The sequence below is a fragment of the Pyrus communis genome, chromosome 3, assembly GCF_041283825.1.
Source record: "Pyrus communis isolate YQ-2024b chromosome 3, ASM4128382v1, whole genome shotgun sequence".
NCBI classification, from domain to species: Eukaryota; Viridiplantae; Streptophyta; class Magnoliopsida; order Rosales; family Rosaceae; genus Pyrus; species Pyrus communis.
Genome location: NC_142567.1, coordinates 5,653,635 through 5,675,661, shown reverse-complemented (window position 1 = coordinate 5,675,661; position 22,027 = coordinate 5,653,635). Strand labels below are relative to the sequence as shown.

The 22,027-nt window shown below is 42.0% G+C and overlaps 1 long non-coding RNA gene across 1 annotated transcript; it reads left to right on the top strand.

Annotated features, from left to right (window-relative positions):
• Positions 1–13,843: 13,843 nt before the first annotated feature.
• LOC148697800 (uncharacterized) lies at positions 13,844–14,540 on the top strand. The gene is made up of 2 exons (XR_015960298.1): positions 13,844–14,021; positions 14,197–14,540. It is a non-coding gene; the product is annotated as an uncharacterized LOC148697800 (long non-coding RNA).
• Positions 14,541–22,027: the final 7,487 nt, after the last annotated feature.

The following is a 22,027-nucleotide window of genomic DNA, read 5'->3' as shown; positions in this document are numbered from 1 at the left end:
ATGGTTGGATAGTGGCTGCAATGGAGGAGAAAAACTGCACAAAATGGAAGGTGATGCACGGCAAAGGATGTGTGTTTGTGTTGTGTGTTGTGTTGTGAATGGAATCAATGAATTGTGGCTGCAATGCATGCTTATTTATAGGTAAATGAGAGGGAACATGACAGCTAGGAATAGGTGGAAATGTGGCTGCAAGTTTGGTGAATGATTATGAGTGAATGCATGTGAATGTGGCTAGGTTGGAAAGCTGGAATTGCTGGAATTGCATGGTACCCCACGGCATTGAGTGTGTTTGAGTGTTGTGGCTGATTTGTTTGTTGGTTAAAGATGCATGTGGATGTATTATACAATGGGAAAGTATGTGATTGACAACTAGGGTGAATGGTGGCTGCAATGATGAAGTGTGATGGCTGAAAATGGCAAGGGAAGTGCACGGCATTGGGTGTTTTTGGTGCATGTGGCTGCAATGTTGTGCAATGATGGAGGAATAAGTGCATGTGGTTGAATTGGTGGTGAATGTGCATGGCAAAGAATGGATTTGGCTGCAATGGTGTGGAATTGGGCTAAGGTTTAAGTGCATAAAATGGACCCAAATTGCTCCCCCTTGCATGGCAAGGAATGGTGTTTGTGTTAAGCCCATGGCAAGGTGTTATGTAATTGGGTTAGGGCCATTGTTTTGTGTCCTCAAGTGCATACAAGGCCTTCAATTTCATCCAACACTTGGGCTCCAAGCATAAGCTATCCATCCTTAGCCCAACAGTGCTCCAAAAGGCCCCAAAACACTCCACAATGCATCCTTTCGTCAATACACGTCTTATGATCCTGAAAACACACAAAAGAAGCATAAAGGACTAAAATAACTAAAGAAACATAACGTAAATGTACGAGAACAAGCCATTTAAGTCGCACGAATATGCTCCTATCAAATACCCCCACACTTAGCTTTTGCTAGTCCTCGAGCAAAACAGAAAAACAAAATAAAACGAAACGAAACAAACCAAACAATCTTAAACCTTCCAACGTTGCCTCAGGGATTTCCAATGCACATGACATGTCAAAAATCATCATTCCCATAGATTTTGATCATCCTTACACTTAAGTACATACTTAATCATAGTCACCACATATTAGTTCACAATTAAGCATTTAAAACCATGTTTTGAATGTAGTAACATGCCTTAGAGAATTTGCTCAATTCCTTACAAGATATGCACTCTGTTTTCACTCAGATTTTCTGACTACACACCCTAAACTAGTTATATGTGAGAAGATTGATGTAAACATAAAAACGAATACTCACATATATGTATTTCAAAGGAAGCAATTTCTGGAGTTAATAAGCATGTTTAGATATGATCTCATGAATGGAATGCTACTACTTAGATGCGAGAACCAGTGACACCATACGCTCATACCAAGTTCAAACTCCACAATTGAAATACATAACACTCAAGATTGAAGTCACGGGTTATACTGGGGCTTGGGATTTTTGGATAACAAAGAAAGGATATGGAAAACAAAGGTTCTTTAAGCAATAGTGAGCAAAGTAATGAATTAGACATTTAGAATTCCCTTTAGAACGCAAAAATCATCTTTGAACACCCAAGGAGAAGTCACACAAAACTTAGGGCCATATTCAACTTTTTTGGACCCTTTCTTCAACCATCAACGCTTGTGAGTTCATTCTTACTTATTTTCACTCATTTTCTTTCTTTTCTTCTTCTTTTTCTTTTGAATCTCAAAACATACATAAAAACTTTAAGAACAAACTTTTACTCCCCCACACTCATTTTCTTGCATAATGTAATCAAAAGGAATTCATTTTCCGTCATGCTTACTATGCTTCAAGAACAAGGGTACGGATGGTCATAATCTAGGCTAGGTGAGATGATATGGGTTAACAAAGAACATGGGCTAAACGAGGCTCAATGGGGTTAAAACTTACAATATATACGTAATATGGGAAATAAGGATATTTGGCTATGGTGGCAACTACACAACTTCATCTTGATATATGTTATGCAATTCAATGTCATGCTTTGAATGAAACGGATATAAGTTCTAGCATTTAGTTCTATCATGATACAATTGCATTCTAAGTAGCAACCAAGCAAAGAATAATGAGATCATGCAACAACTTTAGAAAACAAAGAATCACAGATTATAACTCTCCAAAGAACGTTTAGGCTCAAGTCTCACAAGGTTGTAGCGTTTGTATGAGTTCCTTCCTTCAAGCATGTTACAAAAACGAATTTTTCTTTTATGATTGCATGTGAAGTCATACATTATAACCATAACTAAGCATATACCAAGAGTAAATCAAACTTTTCTCCATGTTTATAACTCTTTTTAACAGTCATGCAATTACAAACCAAATCCTTATCATTGTGTTGGAAGGTACCCTAAAACACAAACACACAAAAACTACTCAAAACACTCTTTTTAGGTTTTTCAAAACATGTTATAAAAACAAAACATACTAAAACACTCTAAAACAGCTTAAAAACATTTTAAAACAGCAAGGAACAACACTTGAAGTTAAGGGTGATAAAATCCACGAATTTGCATCAAATATACTTAGTTACCCCCCCCCCCAACACTTAAATCAAACATTGTCCTTAATGTTTTAAGCTTAAAATCATACCAAACAAAATTAAACATAAAAACAGCAACTTAAACACACTAAACATGGCATAATGTAAATAACAAAGAGAAGAGTTTAGAGACGCAAATCTGGTTGTGGAATGTAAATTCCATCTTCTCTTTGTTGATTGCATTGAGGCTTGATGTTGGTGATTCCACAGGCTCATTCTTGAACTGGTTTCCTCCCATCGTTGATTTTCCACAGGCTACTCTTGAACTGGGTTGGAGGATTCTTTTGGTCTCCTCCACTCGTTGATTTTCCTTTGTGCTACTCTTGAACTGGGCAGCAGGATTCTTTTGGTCTCCCCCGAAGGTCTGAGCTTACCCCTTTTATCTGTTTCTTTGTTCAATCTTTGCAGGAGTAGTCCCTTCTCTGGAAGTGTATCAACCGTTGAAGATGACTACTCGAGAGCAACGCTAGGTAAGCAACCAGGAATAAATTCCAGGCAGTCGGATCCAGATCGGAAGACTGACTCCAAGTGCCGGCTGATTGCTTCTTTCACTTTGCCATGCGAGTAAGAACAAGGACAAAGAAAAGGACAGGGAAAGAGCATGATATGAGATACTTTTGCTTTTGACCTTGATGATATGAGATACCTTTGCTTTTGAAGAAGCGGTGAATGAATCAGCACATGCTTCAATCTACCGTTTCCTCCTGGGTCATCTATACTCCAGGCATCTGGTATCATCTTTGGGGAAGAAAAAAAAATTGAGTATTTCGAAAGACTTTGCTGGGAGTGCGCCCTCAGAGGTGAGGAAGAGTTGGGCATTTTCTTCAGGTCTGCCTTGCCATAAGAGATGAAGGTCGACATATATAGGGATTTCTCAATAGCAAGTGGTGGTACTGTTTTTTTACCCTTGTCGACAAACGTCTCTTCGATATCTGAACGACGCCTCTTCGATTTCTGAACGACGCCTCTTCGATTTCTGAACGAACGCCACTTTTGACAAAGCTGTACGAGTTTTCTGAAAAGCAGAGAAAGCGTCGCCGAACTTTGCGCTTGTCGGCTAAAGATGTGTAGTTGCGATGATGGCCTCCACTTGTTTTCGACTTTGTCAGATATCTTTTGACAAAGTTGAACGCGTTTTCTGAAAAGCCGCGAACGCGTCGCCGAACTTCACGCAGGAAAATCTGAATTTTTGAATCGGTGGTCGTGTCGCTTGGCTTTTTATAGCGGTATCGATCACCCCAACATGCACACTCTGAAGATTTCCCATTCTTGAGAATCGTCTCCGGCCCTTTGAAAATTTACTCCATCCCACCCTTCTCTTTGAACACCTTTGAAAAATGACTAACTCATCGAACCTTTGCTTAGATTTGAGTCTCAGCAGCGATCCGGTTGCGCCCCGTCAAGGTAATGTATGGCGCCCTTCTTTTTTATCTTCTAACGGTCCTCTTACAGGTGAAGACTTCATGATGACGGATGCAACAACAGCTACGATAGTAGCTAGAAACCTCCTCACTCCTAATGATAGTAGGCTGCTTTCAGGACGGTCCGATGAGTTGGCCATTCAAGAGTCCCTCGCTCTCAGTGTTCAATGTGCAGGCTCTGTGTCCAACATGGGCCAACGCCTACTTGCTCGCTCTCGTCAGGTTGAATCGTTGATGGCAGAGGTGGAAAATCTCAAGCAAGAGATCAAGCAGCTGAAGTATGAGAATAGAAGTTTGCATGTGCTTGCAAACAACTATTCGACGGGCATGAAGAGGAAGCTTGATGAGCTGCAAGAATCCAATGGTCGCATTCAAAGTGACTGTCACAGGCTTGCGGCTTTCTTCCAGAGGCACATTTTTCCTGGGTCATCCAGCGTTCCACCAAGTATTGTGGCCTCGAATGATCTAGCTCCGATGCCTCCCGCTTCGATGCCTCCCGCTCCGATGCCTCGTAGTGGGGCTTCACGTAAACATCCTTTGTGAAGGCTTCATCATTCTGCCATGTTTTTTTTTTTTTTTTTTTTTTTTTAAACTTGTATTGGGTTGCCTCCCAATTAGCGCTTTCTTTATCGTCTTGCAGCCGGACGATGGTATGCTCATTCCCCATTGGAGCCCACGGTATAAAATTGATCTTTGAATGGGAATTGATATTTGAGATGATCCGTTAATGTTTTAAGTTCTAGAGTGGATGCCTGAATCACTGAGGGTAACAACTTATTAGTGGAAACTGAAATTGAAATTGGGTTAGAAGGCTTACCGTGGTGTTGAGGTAGTGACTCAAGGGCAGCCACTGTCTCGGCCTCTTCCACACTTCTAGGCACGGCAAAACCAGATTTTTGCCCAATTCCTTGTGCAATTGTTGTTTCAAGTGTATCCCTCTCCAAAGAATCGCAAAATTCCTGCGCCAAATCATCAATTATATCAATAGAAAAGCAAGAATGATCGTCCTTAGGAAATTTAATACTTTCAGAAAGATTGAAATCAATGACTTCCCCATCAAATTCCATCGTTAAAGTTCCTTTAAACACATCTATCTTGGTGCGGGCTGTTTTCATGAAGGGCCTCCCTAATAAAATCGGCAATGGGGTGGAGTGGGGTGAGTCCTCCATGTCAAGCACGTAGAAATCCGCTGGAAAAATCAAGTTACCAACCTGTACCAAAACATCTTCCAAAACACCCTTTGGATATGCATTAGAACGATCGGCTAATTGAATTATCACACCATCATTTTTAAGCTCACCTAAGTTCATAGATGCATAAATAGAATATGGCATAACATTAATCGAAGCCCCTAAGTCTAACATGCATTGTTCAAACTTAGTATTACCAATAACGCACGGAATTGTAAAACTACCCGGATCTTTGCATTTAGGTGGTAGTTTCCTTTGTAGCACTGCAGACACATTATCACTTACCTGGACCACTTCCTTGTTTGAAATCCTCTTCCTCGTTGTGCAAAGCTCTTTTAAGAACTTGGCATACTTAGGGACTTGCTTGATTGCATCAAGGAGCGGAATGTTGACTTGAACTTTCCTAAAGGTTTCCAGAATGTCATTTTCACTCTCCTCCTTCTTTGATTGCCTAAACCTGCTAGGAAATGGCACATTTAGTGGAATAGAACTTGACAAAGTCGAATTTGGACTTACCTTAGGCGTGTTGGACGGTTTTGGCACAATAGGGGGCTGCGGCAAAGTTTCTTTCACCCTTGCCGTGGCCTTCTTTGCTTGTTCCTCCTCTTCTTGTAGCAACATATCCTCTTCTTGACTTGTTTTGGACGGCCTTGGGGTGGTTCCGACCTCCTTACCACTTCTCAACATGATTGCCTTGGCAGATTCGAACCCTCCATTTGGATTGACAATTGTTGAGCTAGGGAGCTTGCCTTGGTCTCGGAATTGTCCTACAAACTCCGCAATTTGCCCAATTTGTTTCTCCAAGTGATCCACCCTTTTGTCTTGGTTTTGCATGGCTTTGGTTTGATTCTCTTGCCCCTGAGACAAATTGGTAAGTATCTTAAGAAGTGTTTCATTGTCCAACGACGTACCTTGATTGTTTTGGGCAGGTTGTGCTTGGTTTAAATTGGAGCCGAATGGCTTGGTGTAGAACCCCGTGGGTTGCTGCCTAAAGCCTCTTTGTTGGTAAGGTTGTTGAGGCTCCCTCCACTTGAAGTTTGGATGGTCTCTCCAACCCGGATTGTATGTATTAGAATATGGATCATTCCTTGGTTGATTTTGGCTTGGAAATCCAATGGCGTTTGCACTCTCCCACCCACCATTCTCAATCAATTGAGGGCACTTTTCTGAAGGATGACCTTGAATAGAACATACGCCACATACAATTGGACTTTGGATCTTCATTCCTTCGGCCATCTGAGACACAAGAGAAGTAAGATTAGTTACTTGAGTTTGAAGGTCGGATTGAGAATTTACCTCATTCACTTGTTGCCGTGGGGGGTCCCTTTGCCCAAGTCCTTCATATTGTTGTGCACTTAGAGCACGGTTTGCAATTAGGGTCTTGGCTGCCATAGGTGTTTTGTCCACCAATGCACCTCCCGCCGAAGCATCGAGCATTTGCCTTTCAATGGGAAGAAGGCCCTCATAGAAGTATTGAAGGAGAAGCTCCTCCTTCATTTGATGTTGAGGACATGATGCAACAAGGGCTTTAAAACGCTCGTAGTATGCCGGAAAAGATTCTCCTTGACTTTGTTGGATTCCGCTAATTTTCTTCCTCAAGAGAATGACTTTTGAAGTAGGGAAGAACTTCTCCAAGAACGCTCTCTTCATGCTCTCCCAAGAAGTAACGGTCCCGAGTGCCAATTCATAAAGCCAATCCTTAGCCTTTTCCACAAGAGAGAATGGAAAAGCCTTCATCATCAGAATGTTCCCATCGACATTTATGGGTGTCATGCTCGAACAAACAACCTCGAACTCCTTGAGATGCTTGTTGGGATCTTCCATGGAAAGCCCATGGTATTTCGGAATGCGGTGCAACAAGCTTGACTTCAACTCGAATTCATCGGTCTTGCCTTGGGCAGCCGCGGGGTATTGAATGCAAAAAAGGGCTGCATTGGCCAAACCCGAGGCAGAAAGCTCTTTGATGGTTCGATTGTCCACGGCCATGGTTGGTACTTCCTCTTTAACCCAATCCGTGGCTTCCTCTTCTACTTTAGGTTCGGGACTAGGAGGATTAGACTCTTGCAATTTCTTGTTCCTTCTCAAAGTCCTCTCGAAATCACCGTCAAAGTCGGAGATATGCTCACGAACAGGTTGTGAGCTACGGGTCATAAACTAGTACCTACACACAAAAGTAAACAAGATAAGTAACCAACTTAATAGACTTGGCACAAGTAAGAAAACAAGTTGCCACACACGGCACAAAAAAAACAAAACACATACACACGGTGCAAAAAAAATTAAAACAAAACAGAAACTAAACAATTTAAACAAGACTCAAGACAAGGGATTAGCAACTTTGCCAATCCCCGGCAACGGCGTCAAAATTTGATGCGAGATTTATACGCACACAAATTAAACCCTATTTGTGACAATTGTAGTAATGATGTAAGTAGGGATCGTTCTAACCGGGGATTAACTAGGGGTGCTAAACACTTGACTTAAATAAATAAAACTAGCTTTTAAAACACTTAACTTCTTAACAAAAACGCAAAGCAAGTACACACGACTTCAAATACTTAAAAACACAAAAATAAAACAAATATGAATGATTAAGACTCAACGAAATATGGGGGAAATGTGTTTGGGCAAGATTAAATTAAATGAAAAGATTATAATTAAGGACAAAACGTAAATATGAATGTGATAAAAATATGGATGATGGAATAGCCAAGGGGTTCTTCTCCACACATGTTACACTTGCATAAAAAATGATTTTCAGTTGGTCTTTCGATAAATTATGAAACTCAACACCCTAGGTTAATTAGGTCCGCTTAAATTAACCGTCAAGTTTTCCTTAAGTTAATGAATTGGATGGGTTTGCGCAACGCAATTCACAACATTCTTCAAAAGTCCTTTACGTGAAAAGCACAATAAAGATACAATCAAAGATCATTAAGCAACGTGAAAACTATAAGTGTTGACGAGGCATTCGTTACTATGATGAGCATGAAACTCGTGCCAAGAATTCATTTAACGCGATTGTTTATAAGCAACCTTCACTACTTGTGAATATAAGTTCGTAACGATTAGGTGAAACTCACTTATATTCTAGCGTCATATTCATGCATGAAGATTAAGCGTGCACTCTCAATAAACATACATAAATAAGTTATCAATCAAACGGTTAAACAAATTGAATTCACAACTTATGAAATTCCAACCAAAGGTAATCAATTCATATTGAAAGCATAAACATAGTTTCGAATCACCCCCTAGCTAAAGGGGGTTTAGTTCCTCATACGTACAAGACAAAGAGAATTGAATTTAAACATTGAAATCAAAGAAACACCTAAACATTCCAACAACTCAAACTTGAATTGTATGAACGTTTAGGCACTCTTCTCTTCCTCTTCGTTGTGGCACAAGGTCTAAGGAGATGTTTAGGGCTTTAGGTGTATGTGGAATGGAGTGGGGAATGGTTGGATAGTGGCTGCAATGGAGGAGAAAAACTGCACAAAATGGAAGGTGATGCACGGCAAAGGATGTGTGTTTGTGTTGTGTGTTGTGTTGTGAATGGAATCAATGAATTGTGGCTGCAATGCATGCTTATTTATAGGTAAATGAGAGGGAACATGACAGCTAGGAATAGGTGGAAATGTGGCTGCAAGTTTGGTGAATGATTATGAGTGAATGCATGTGAATGTGGCTAGGTTGGAAAGCTGGAATTGCTGGAATTGCATGGTACCCCACGGCATTGAGTGTGTTTGAGTGTTGTGGCTGATTTGTTTGTTGGTTAAAGATGCATGTGGATGTATTATACAATGGGAAAGTATGTGATTGACAACTAGGGTGAATGGTGGCTGCAATGATGAAGTGTGATGGCTGAAAATGGCAAGGGAAGTGCACGGCATTGGGTGTTTTTGGTGCATGTGGCTGCAATGTTGTGCAATGATGGAGGAATAAGTGCATGTGGTTGAATTGGTGGTGAATGTGCATGGCAAAGAATGGATTTGGCTGCAATGGTGTGGAATTGGGCTAAGGTTTAAGTGCATAAAATGGACCCAAATTGCTCCCCCTTGCATGGCAAGGAATGGTGTTTGTGTTAAGCCCATGGCAAGGTGTTATGTAATTGGGTTAGGGCCATTGTTTTGTGTCCTCAAGTGCATACAAGGCCTTCAATTTCATCCAACACTTGGGCTCCAAGCATAAGCTATCCATCCTTAGCCCAACAGTGCTCCAAAAGGCCCCAAAACACTCCACAATGCATCATTTCGTCAATACACGTCTTATGATCCTGAAAACACACAAAAGAAGCATAAAGGACTAAAATAACTAAAGAAACATAACGTAAATGTACGAGAACAAGCCATTTAAGTCGCATGAATATGCTCCTATCATAAACCTGACTCATTCATTTTCTTTCATAAATTAGTTTAATTCATGGTTTTTTTTTTTTTTCAATAGATAATAACAAACTTCAATATGAGCTAATTTTTTTGCCCTCCATTGGAGATGAGTTTTTAATCAAAAAGACTATATCCCTCCATTTGGCATTCTATTGTAGATGACCTTAGTTTCTTTGGTCACTTGAAATGCAAAAAGGAAAAAAAAAAAAAAAAAAAAAAAGACACATGGGAGCATATAAACGATGTTGTATGTAAGTATCACTCCATGAGCAGCTAAGAGTATTGTTGATTCACAAAATCGGCGAGGACTTTGGTACAACAAAAAGTGTCAAGTTTATGACCTTCGCTAGGTTGCTCTGGTCATTAGTGTGGATAAGTATGTAAATAAATAGAGATAGGGAAGCAAACAACACAAGATGTACGTGGTTCACCCAGATTGGCTACGTCCATGGAGTAGAGGAGTTCTCATTAGTTGTGAAGGGTTTACACAAATACATACGTTCAAGCTCTCTTTTAGTGAGTTCTAGTGAATAGTTTAGTACAAATGACATTAGAGATTATTGTGGGTGAATGATCCTATTTTATAGAAGAGAGTTTCTAGTTTTGTTCTGACATTGACACGTGTCATGTTGTGATTGGCCTCTGATATCGACACGTGTTGCACTGTGATTGGCCTCCTGGTTGGAGGAAAAGTCTTGTGGGTCCTTGACGGTATACTGTTGACCGATGCTCAGTAGTTTCGGAATTGGTAAAGTATGGTACAAACAGTGCTCCCCTAAGTTCCCGAGTGAAGGAAGCTCCTCGGTTGGGGACTTGCAAGATCCAAGCCATTGAGTAATCACGAAACTTCCAAGTACCGAAGTGTGGTGTCGCCTTCATTTGCCTTCTCTGTCCTGTAAGTAGATGTGGCATCTTTTCTTGGAAGTACTTTTCCTTCATCTAGGTGTGGTATCTTTAGTTGGCGTTGACGCGCAAGGTAATGTATCATTTTCATTTGAAGCTTACTTGTAGTTTTGGGTTTGGTCAAGTGCGATACAAACTATATAGTAGGAGTCTCCTACGTCTTTAAGCAAGGAGATCTGCCGAAGGAGGTGACAGACAAGGTAAGCAATCAGAGTTCCAAGCAATCAGTCTCAGATCGGTAGGTTGGTCTTGGGTTCCGGCTGATTGTGCTTATCCTCATTGTCTCTCATTCAGCAACAAGGATAAAGAGAAGAAACAGGGAGAAGAGATGATATGAGGTACTCTTGTTTTTGGATAAGACGGACGAATCGGCACGTGCTTTGTTGTACTTGACTTTTCACAGGTGTATTCTTGAACTGGGCTGGAGGGTTTTCTAGTTTCCTCCAAATGAGCGAGTTAGCTCCAGAATTTGAGGGTCAAAACAATTCCGTCAAATCTGGAGTATGTTTGATCTTAATGATATGGGATACTTTTGCTGTTGATAAAGTAGTGGATGTGGTATGTCGAGGCTTTGTTCTTCGACGATGGTGCTAGCAAAAGGTTTTTAGGGCTTCTCGATCTCTTTAATAAGGGCAACGATGCTGAGCTTGGATTTGACTTAAACTCTTCCGTCTGGGTTGTGCAGTTCTACAAGAAAGGTGTCGTGTTATAGTGATTTATTCCAGCTCGTTGTTGAACCTTCTGCTTTAATCTTTTGTATAACAGAAATGGTGCACAACCTTTGCATTTAAATGGTACTTCAGAGCATTATTTCCCAACGATTCATCCATGCTTGGCAGCTTCAGTGTAAAGAGCCAATATCGTACCAACTGTTATGCGGTATTTACCGAAGGAATTTGTGACCTTGACAACAGTTGAGGATGAGTACTCGAGAGCAATGCTAGGCAAGCAACCAGGCAAAGGTTCCGGGTAATCAGTCCCAGATCGGAAGTTTGATTTCAGGTTCCGACTGATTGCATTATTTCTCCTTGCCCTGCAGGTAAGAGTAAGGGCAAAGGAAAAGACAGGGAAAAAGCATGATATGGGATACTCTTGCTTTCAACCCTGGTGATATGAGATATTCTTGCTTTGATGTGGTTAGTTGGCAGAGGTATTATCGAGGGGGAAGAAAACGGAGTATTTTGATAGGCTAGATTGGGAGTGCCCTTTCGGATGTGAGGAAGGGTTGAGCATTTTTTAGCAAGTCTGCTTGGCTGTTGAGGATGAAGGTCGACATATATAGGAATTCTTCCCACAAATAGTAATACTGTTCTTTTACCCTTCTCGGTCAAAGCAATGTAGTGGTTGCTGCAAGGTTCACGTGTTTTAACTTTGTAAGAGCACTTTGAAAAAGTAGTTTATGATATCCAGAAAGCTGATGTTGCGTGTGGAGATTGTAGACAAATTTTATCCAAGGAAATCCGATTATCGAAGTTCGGGGAGCGGTGCTTTTTCGATTTCTGAGCAAGTAATCTTGTTGGGGTTATGGTTCTCGAGATTTAGAGAGCGGTGCCTCTTCGATTTCTGGGCAAGCAATCTTGTTGGGAGTGCTTTCTCGGGTGTGAAGAAAGATTGGGCATTTTTGCAAGTCTGCTTTGCCACGGAGCGCGAAGGTTGACACACATAAGGATTTTCCAATTATCAAGCAGTGGTGTTGTTCCTTGACCCTTCTGGGTAATAGTAAAGTAGCTGGACTTTCAAAATTTACATGTCTTAACTTTATCAGAGTTCTTTGGCAAAGTTGTCCTTGGTATCTGAGGAACTGATGTTGCGTGTGAAGATTGCTAATAAATTTTTACTCAGGAAATCCGTTTCTCGAAATTCGGAGAGTGGTGCCTCTTTGATTTTTGAACAAGCAGCCCTGTTGAAGATCTGGCTCTTTCTTTTATAGGGGCACCAATTAAGTTCAAGGAGTACGTTTAGAAAGTTATTACTTGTATGAATTTTTCCCTTATTTTCATACTTCTGAGATTTACTATACCTCATTTTTTCTTCATCCTTTCTGAAAATGTCTAGCCCGTCCGACCGTCGTTTGGACTTGAATGCTGTGGTAGAGGTAGCCATGTCTCCTCAAGATAACATATGGCGCTCATCTTTCTTATCTCTTACTGGTCCCCTTATCATCGGGGACTCTGTGATGAAGAATGACATAACCGCTGCGGTGGTGGCCAAGAATATTCTCACTCCTAAAGACAACAGACTACTTTCCAAGCGGTCTGATGAGTTGGCTGTTAAGTATTCTCTGGCTCTCAGTGTTCAATGTGCAGGTTCAATGTCTGATATGGCCCAACGCTTATTTGCTCGAACCCGCCAAGTTGAATCGTTGGCGGCTGAGGTGATAAGTCTCAAACAGGAGATCAGAGGGCTTAATCAAGAGAATAAACAGTTGCACATGCTCGCATATAGCTACGCTACAAACACGAAGAGAAAGCTTGACCAGTTACAGGAATCCGAGGGTCAGATTTTAAGTGATCATCAAAGGTTTGTGAGTTTGTTCGAAAAGCATTTTCTGTCTTCGTCCTCTAGGGCTGTACCACATACTAAAGCTCCAAATGATCAACCTCTGGTGCCTCCTCTTTCTGGGGTTCTGCCCAGTACTGAGGCTTCAAATAATCACCCTCTAGTGCCTCCTATTTCTGGGGCTTTGCCGCTTCTCCAGAGCAACCTTTGTGAAGGCCCCCTCCTGTTTGTTTGTTTTGATTAATGTGTATGCACGTGTTTGTAATTTATCGAAGATATCAATAAATAAACTTTACTTTATTCAACATATTGTGTTAAATACACTAAGGCATCCTTCACTGAGTTCTTTGAATTTTTTTTTTATTTTGTTGAAGTTTGCATGTTAAAACTTCGTGGGTGGATCATGCATGTTGAAATAATGCTCCTTTAATTTCCCGAGTGAGGAAAACTTCTCGGTTGGGGACTTGAAAAATCCAAGGCACTGAGTAGTCATGAAATTTATGAGTACCAAGGTGTAGTGGTATATGGTAGGAGTCCCCCAAGTCTCCGGTCGAGGGAGTTGACGAGGGAGGTGTCTTGCTAGTAGGCAATTTTCCAAACAAAACTTCACCATTTTCCTTTCTAAGTGATTACCCAAAATTCCGCCTTCATATATATATATATATACATTTTTTTTTTTTTTTTTTTAAGGTTGCTAGGCCCAAAGAATAAGAGGAGGCCCGTGTCTTTGTTGTGAAATGCAAGACTAGCACCCTTCTTAGGCTATTGTTTGACTGTTGGCCTGAGGACCCAGGGCCCAAGGCCTGCTCTAAACCTAGTTTTGTCTGAATGCACCACCCGTGCCTTCTTCCTCAGTTTTTCTCCCTTTCTGCGCAGCTTCCATTGTTCTCCTCTGTAGCTCTTCAATATAACACCATCGTCTATAGCTCAAATCACAAAGTTGTCTTCATGAAAGTTGTTCCTTAACTCGTGTACTACAACATATCCAAATTTGAGGTCCATCGAAGCAGTACAACTCCAGAAATTCAGGTATGATAAGTGACTGTTCGTTATTTTCCTGTCAACCCGTCAGACCCGTTGTGGGCTTTGAAACTCCACTTTATCTTGTTCAGATCAACATACTTTCTTCATCAAAGTTGTTTATCATCCTTTCTTCTATAACATATCAAAAATTCAGAACAAGCTAACGGTTAAAGATTTCCAGATCTTCGAAACACTACGGCATCTTTGAAGTTTGCAGAAATCTGACCGTCATGTTTGGATCTTCAATACTCTAACTTCCGTCGCTTAAACAGAAACAGTTACTTCTTGAAAGTTGTTCATCTGCTCAAGGACTATAAGATGTCCAAAATTCAGCTCCATTGAAGAAGAGCAGAAGTTGCAGAAATTTGATAGATAAAAGGGGATGGAAGAGGGAGAGAAAGAGAAAGGTTGCTTGGGTTGGATTTCTAGTTTGGGGGAGATTCCAGTTTTTGTAGCTCCTTCATTACTGGTGGATTTCTTGTACTTTTGTTCACCATTAAATGTGAAACTTTGACTTGTTGTTTACTCTATTATAATAAGTTTGGAAGCATATATAAGTAAATAGGTAAGGTGTATTGTTTGTGGGTTTTTGTTTGGGTATATAGCTTGAATGATTGAAGCTATTTTAGGACACCACACTTGATTTAGCTTCACACTATCTTGATCAAGAGAATGTGAAGCTTTTGACATTTGTAGTTGCTCTCCATTTGGTGAAGCTTTGTAGGTGAAGCTTTGTAGTTGAAGTTTTGTGGTTGAAGGGTGAAGCTTTATGGTTGAAACTTTGTAGGTGAAGCTTTGTGGTTGAAGTTTTGTAGTTGAAGTTTTGTGGTTGAAGGGTGAAACTTTGTAGGTGGACCTTTATTTCACACTATCTTGATCAAGAGTGTGTGAGGCTTTTGACATTTGTAATTGCCCTTCATTTGTTGAAGCTTTTGTTGGCACCATAAATTGGTTTTGCTTCACACTATCTTGATCAAGAGTGTGTGAGGCTTTTGACATTTGTAGTTGCCCTTCATTTGTTGAAGCTTTTGTTGGCACCATAAATTGGTTTTGCTTCACACTATCTTGATCAAGAGTGTGTGAGGCTTTTAACATTTGTAGTTGTCTTCCATTGATGAAGTTGTTGTGTTCCCCTTCTTTTCCCTTTTTTTTTTGTTTTTTTTTTAATTTTTTTGAAGTGGGGGAACGGAAAATGTGAAGTTTGAAATTCCCTAGCTTGTGTGGAAGTTTGAAGACTTTCCACGTGGGGCTTTCTCATGGTTTGAATTTGAATTTTGAATTTTGAATTTCTTTGGTCCTGTTGAACTTATATAAGAAGGATAAGTCTCCACTCTTTACCTTGCCTTCATTTGCTCATTTTGTAGTAATTTTGGAAGACGGAGTGTTCTCTGGTTGAGAGGGATTTCGGCATTGCTTTGCACCATTTTCAGGTTGGTAGTCTTCTCTACTAGATCGCATGCTTTCATTCTTGTTGAATTGTTTGAGTGTTCATGTTTTTGGTTAAGAACATGATGAACTGGTTGAGTTTTTCTTCATGCCCTAGGAACTTCCTTATGTTTCGATCTTTCATGTAGTGATAGAGTTTGTTTCTGTTTGTTGTAGATGGCAGAGTCTGGAAGTCCTAGTGATAAGGGCTCCCCTAGCTTTAGCTCTAGGTTTGAGCTTGCAATGTTGGAGTCTTCAGACCCGTTGTTGGAGTCTTGTACCAAAGAAACGTTGGATGATTTTCGCAATTGTCAAACCTTAGCCAATATTGGTTCTTCCTCCTTCATGTCAGTGGGTGAGGGGGGTTGTTTTTTATGCCATACCCATATTTCGCTCTGAGTTCACAGCGGACCTTTTAGAGAAAAACTTGTTAGATAGCGAAAGACAGCTTGAAGCCCTAAGGCAGTCATGTAGTATCCCCAGCAGTGTAGGAATGCGTTTGGTACATCATGAAGAATTGCCCTCTGAACTGCCCAAAGGTCATGTAATGTTCTATTCCCAAATATTATTGACCTTAGGGGTGAAGTTGCCTTTGCACCCTTGGTTGCAACGGATGTTATCTTTCATTGGATATGCGTATGAGGAACTCAATCCTGGTTTTTGGGATACCTTGATCGGGTTTTATATTATTTGGATGGAATGTGGGTTAGGTGCGCCTTCCTTCCATCAGTGGTGCTATTGCTATAAGATGCGCCCAGTGAAAGCATGCCCTGGGTATGCCGAGTGTGCATGTCGGAGTGAGAGATAGCGTATTGTCTTTAGTAAGAAAAAGGCGTATTGCACTTGGAAAAATCGTTGGTGCTTTCTTTATAATGATTGGGAGCATGTTAGGGGTGTCACGCTTGAGCGACGTGTTCTCACTCACTTCCAGACTGTAGGTTGTAATGTATCCATTGTTCGCATTGTTTGCTATTTGTAGTTTCTTCTTGCGTTTAACATTTTCCTTCATGCAGTAACTCGAGGTAACATCAAATTATCCGGATGGGAAGGGCAAGGTCTGCTATGCAATCGTTACAAAAGTTGACTACTTTACAAAGTGGGCCGAAGTAGAACCCTTGGCAACCATTACTGAGGTAAAAATAGAAGACTTCGTATGGATGATCATAGAAGTAAGAGGTTCGGGAGGGGAATGATGAATAGTTGCGTAGTGTTGACATTTATCACATGAGCGGGATATTCAAATGGCATCTTGGTGGAGTGTTGGCTAGTAATATCCTTGGCGAAAAGCCTTATGTGTTAGGGATCGAGATCCAGCATGATCTCCGCAGACTCCTTCATGTATTTCTCGAACGATAATTTTCGCTTCTGCAGGTGTGAGGCACCGTAAGTATGGTAGGTTAAAACCTCGCTTGTAGAGATGGTCATTAATGATTAGGTAGCGGGTAGACTTGTATCGAATCTGCTTAGCTTGGACTTTATCATTTGGGAAGGTGTCATGAGCAAAGAATTTATAAATCAGGGTGATCCAGTTATCCCTTTGTTGTAAGTTGCACACTTCTGCAACCATGATGCTTGATGCTGCCAACAATTCGACATGAATTTTTCTCCCAATCTTGTCTTCCACTGCTGAGGCGAGGCAAGCCAAAATGTCTGCATGACTGTTTGCCGTTCGAGGGACCTGGGTGATCTGGTAGTGGAAGTGCTTGAGCAAAAGTTATGTTTGCGCAAGCTACGCTGCCATGGAATTATCCTTAACGTCAAAGTTGTTCGTGACCTGGTTAACCACCAATTGGGAGTCACTGAAGATATTAATTTGTTTAACTCCAAGGTGTTTGGCCAAACGTAAGCCTGCTAAAAGGGCCTCATACTCGGCTTCATTGTTTGACGCCTTGAATTTGAAGCGAAGAGCATACTCCATTGCCACTTTGTCGGGGGTAGTCAGGACTAGTCGTGCTCCATAACCCTGTTGGTTGGATGAACTATCAACATACAGAGTCCATACTGGTAATGTTGGTTCTATCTTCCAGGCTTCCGGTGGGTGATGAAGTCACTGCCTCAAGTGTAGGAGAAATGTTAACAGGATAAGTGAATTTGGCGATGAAATCTGCAATTGCTTGGCCTTTCTCAGCTGGCTTTGGGTGGTAGGAGATGTCAAACTCTCCTAGTACTATTGCCCATTTGATCATTCGCCTCGAAGTGTCAGGACTCTGAAGTATTTGTCGAAGAGGGTGATTGGTAAGCACGATGATGGAGTGTGCTTGGAAGTAAGGGCGAAGTTTCCGAGCAAACATGACTAATGCTAGAGCTAATTTCTCAATGTTGGAGTATCGTGTCTCCGCATCTTGTAAAGCCTTGCTAGCGTAGTAGACAGGTCGTTCGATACTATTATCCCTACGAATGAGGACGAAACTAACTGCCGAAGCCGAGACAAACAGATAGACAATTAGGGTGTCACCAACTTCAGGTTTGGAAAGCAGAGGGGCTTTACTCATGTACTCCTGGAGGTTCTTAAATGCTTCGGCGCATTCATCAGTCCACATAATGTACTTCTTACTTCCCTTAAGTGCTTTGAAAAAATGAGCGTATTTGTCTGTGGCCTTACAAATGAACCTGGTCAAGGCTGTTACCTTGCCAGTAAGGCTCTGGATGTCTTTTGAGGTTACTGGTTCTTTCATGTCTATGATTGCTTTGATCTTCTCGGGGTTAGCTTCAATGCCTCATTGACTAATCATGAAGCCCAAGAATTTTCCAGAGCCCACGCCGAAAGCGCATTTGTTGAGGTTCAACCTCATTCGATACTTCTTCAGGATGAAGAAGGTTTAAGACAAGTTGGCGATGTGTTGGTCAGCATGCTTGCTTTTGACTAACATATCATCAACATAAACTTCCATGTTTTCCCCATCTGTTAAGCGAACATTGAATTGACTAATCTTTGATAAGTCGTCCCTGCATTCTTTAGGCCGAATGACATGACTTTATAGCAATATAGTCATCTGTCAGTAGTGAAGGTGTGACATCCCACATCGTCCAGGGGAGTGATCCTTAAATGTATATTTTCATCCCTACCTGCATGAGGCCTTTTGGGAGCTCACTAGCTTCGGGTTCTGTAGGAACTCCGAAGTTAAGCGAGAAGGGGGCTTGAGCAATCCCATGATGGGTGACCCATTGGGAAGTTGCTCGTGAGTTCCCAAAAACAAAACCGTGAGGGAATGGTAAGCCTAAAACGGACAATATCGTGCTACGGTAGTGGAGCGGGCCCGGGAAGTGATCCGCCCCGGGCTGGGATGTGACAATTTGGTATCAGAGCCTAACCCTGGTCGTGTTGTGCCGACGAGGACGTCGGGCCCCTAAGGGGGTGGATTGTGACATCCCACATCGTCCAGGGGAGTGATCCTTAAATGTATATTCCCATCCCTACCTGGCACGAGGCCTTTTGGGAGCTCACTGGCTTCGGGTTCCGTAGGAACTCCGAAGTTAAGCGAGAAGGGGGCTTGAGCAATCCCATGATGGGTGACCCACTGGGAAGTTGCTTGTGAGTTCCTAAAAACAAAACCGTGAGGGAATGGTAAGCCCAAAGTGGACAATATCATGCTACGGTAGTGGAGCGGGCCCGGGAAGTGATCCGCCCCGGGCCGGGATGTGACAGAAGGCTTTGTGTTCTTGATCCGAAGGGTTCATGAGGATTTGGTTGTACCCTGAATAAGCATCCATGAAGCTCAAGAGTTCACACCCTGCTGTAGAGTCTATAAGTCTATCAATGAGAAGGAGGGGAAAACTATCTTTCGGGCATCATTTGTTTAAGTCGATGTAGTCGACACACATTCTCCACAAGATCTTTTGAAGTAAGAGACTTTCTTTAGTCGGATTTTTCTTAACAAGAACCACATTTGCTACCCATGTTGGATAATTGACTTCACAGATGAAGCCTATGCTTTTGAGTTTTTCGACTTCTGCCTTCATTGCCTCATATCGTTCAGCATCATAAGATCTTCGCTTTTGTCTCACCGGCTTGGTCATGGGATTAATACTCAAGCGATGACAAATGATATCGGGAGAGATGCCTGAGATGTTTTCGTATGACCAGGCGAAGACTTTAGTGTTCTCTTGCAAAAAAGAGATTAATGACAACCGAATGGGTGGTGACAAAGTAGTGCCAATCTTCACTATGCAGTCTGGATAATCTTTTGAGATAGAGACCTTCTCCAATTCTTCAGCAGGTTGTGCTTACTGGGTAAAAGAGTCATCCCGAGGATCATCGGGTTGATTGTTACCATCATGAAGGTCCAAGTTGGCTTTGTCCGAGCTAGTCTTGATAACTTGGTCATGTATAGAAAGTGTTTCTTTGGGTACAAGCAAGTGTTGTTACTTGACTGAAGTGTTATAACATGATCATGCACTAAGTTGATCTCTTCTGATGTAACCGTTGCCATATGGGATTAGAAATTTCATCAACAGCATATGTGTGGATGCTATGGCCTTGAGATCATTGATGCCTGTGCACCCAAAGATGAGATTGTATGTCGTTGGGCAGTCAACCACCAAGAAGTTGGTGGTGATGGTGGCTGTGTACGGGCCTGTACCGATGGCGAAGGGTAAATGTACGCTCCCTAAAGGTTGCATGACGTCACCTGATAAGCTTATTAGAGAAGAAACTGAGTGATTGAGTAAGTGTTCAGCTACATTAAGTGTTTTGAAAGCTTCAGCAAACATGATATTGACCGACGCCCCCGTGTCTACCAGGATTCGTCCTACGTCAAAGTTGGCTATGTGAGCCTCCACGATCAGTGGGTCATTGTGAGGATAGATCATACCTCTTTCTTCCTCAGGGTAGAAACATATTGGATCCTAGTTGGGCTTTTGATACTTGCCTCTTCTAATGTCTTCTATGTGAAACACTTGGTGGCCAGGCTTCAACGTTCGTTCATTGTTTTTCATGGCCCTGTTGGAAGATTCAGATATGGGTGTGCCACCGCTTATGGAATATATCACATTTATCTGGCGTTGGTTGCGGTTATCTCTTAGAGGGTGGAGGAGGAACTGGTCAATTTTTCCTTCACGTGTCAAAGCTTCAATATGATCACGGAGGGTGATACATTTCTTGCTGTCATGGCCATTATATTCATGATAATCACAAAACATGCCTGTGTTCTTCGTGGACTTATAATCTGGCTCCCTCGGCCTTGGCTTCGGTAACAAGTGAGCTATACTGGGGTAAATGACCGTGCACATGGCGTTCAAGGGTGTGTATATCTCATACCTCGGGGTAGGACCCTTCTTGACACGTGTTTGGCCCATTGCGTTGACTGTCTGGGGGCGGGCATTATCGTGGCGATACCCTTGGTTATCGCGATAGTGCCCCTTACTCTTTTTACTAAAATAAGACTGGTGAGGATGAAAGTTTTTCCTCTTGCCTTGAGAATGATACGCCTGTTGACTTGGCGAGGCATTAGGTAGGGCAGGGGGAAGCGTCACTGCCGTTTGGAAGGTTGAGGTCTTTTCATTCGGTTGAATCTGGCTTCCACTCCCCATTTGCTGATAAGGGATGGCTGTAGGGAGTTTCCCTTGATATGTTATTGCCTCAGCGGAGGCATGGTTGTAAGGCTGTGCCATCACCTCAGAGTAAGTCTTCCAAGTGTTAGCATTGATCATGTACTTGAAGAAACAATCGCGTAGGCCTGCCGTGAAAGCTTTAAGGGCTATCTTGTCATCTGCCTCCACGCAACGAGAATACTCATGGCTGAAGCGGCCATCATACTTTCATAGTGACTCATCCGGCTTCTGGCAAATAGTGTACAAGTCATCTGCGGAATGCAAGCGATCTGTCTGGAACATGTGTTGAGAGACAAACAATTTCCTCAGTTCCTCAAATGAGTCTACTGTCTCAGGTGGAAGTCAGCAATACTAATTCAGAGTTACGCCAGAGAAGGTGAAGAGGAAGAGAAGACATCGTTCTTCATCAGTGTGCATCTGGTATGCCATGGTGGACTCAAAGAGTTTAAGGTGTTCAATCGGGTCTTCCCTTCCAGTTTAGAGTTGTAAGCCAAGCTTCTGTTTTGTCTTTGCTTGGAAGGGGGTGTTGAGGATCCTCCTTATAAGAGGGCCAGGCCTAGGTTGGTTCCAGTCAGGTATTTCGGCCTAACGTTCGGCCTTCAACTTGTTTACTTCCTCAAGGAGTTGTAGGACAATGGGGTCCTGAGTGAAGTCAAGTGCTGCTGGATCCTTCTTCCGTAAGTCTCCATTTCCTCTTGAAAGTAGGAAAGCTTGATCATGAGCATGAGATTTTTCTTCGGACTCACCGTACTGACTTCCAGGGCGAGCCTGTTGAAATACCCCAAAGTTTCCGGTACCTTCATATTCCTCTAGGACTTGTCGCTCCTTCCCTAAATTGGCAGCTGGCTTGGGACATTGGAGGGAACCGAATTTTTCAGAAACCCTTGGGTCATTGACCTTCGAGCTTATGTGGATGGGGTTCTCTCGACGTTGCCTCAAGAAATCCCAATGGTCGCGATAAACGGCTTTTGATCCTTCTACTCTTTCTGCGAGAAGGTGTCTTCCTCCACTTTTCCTGCTTCGGGTCGAAGCAGCTG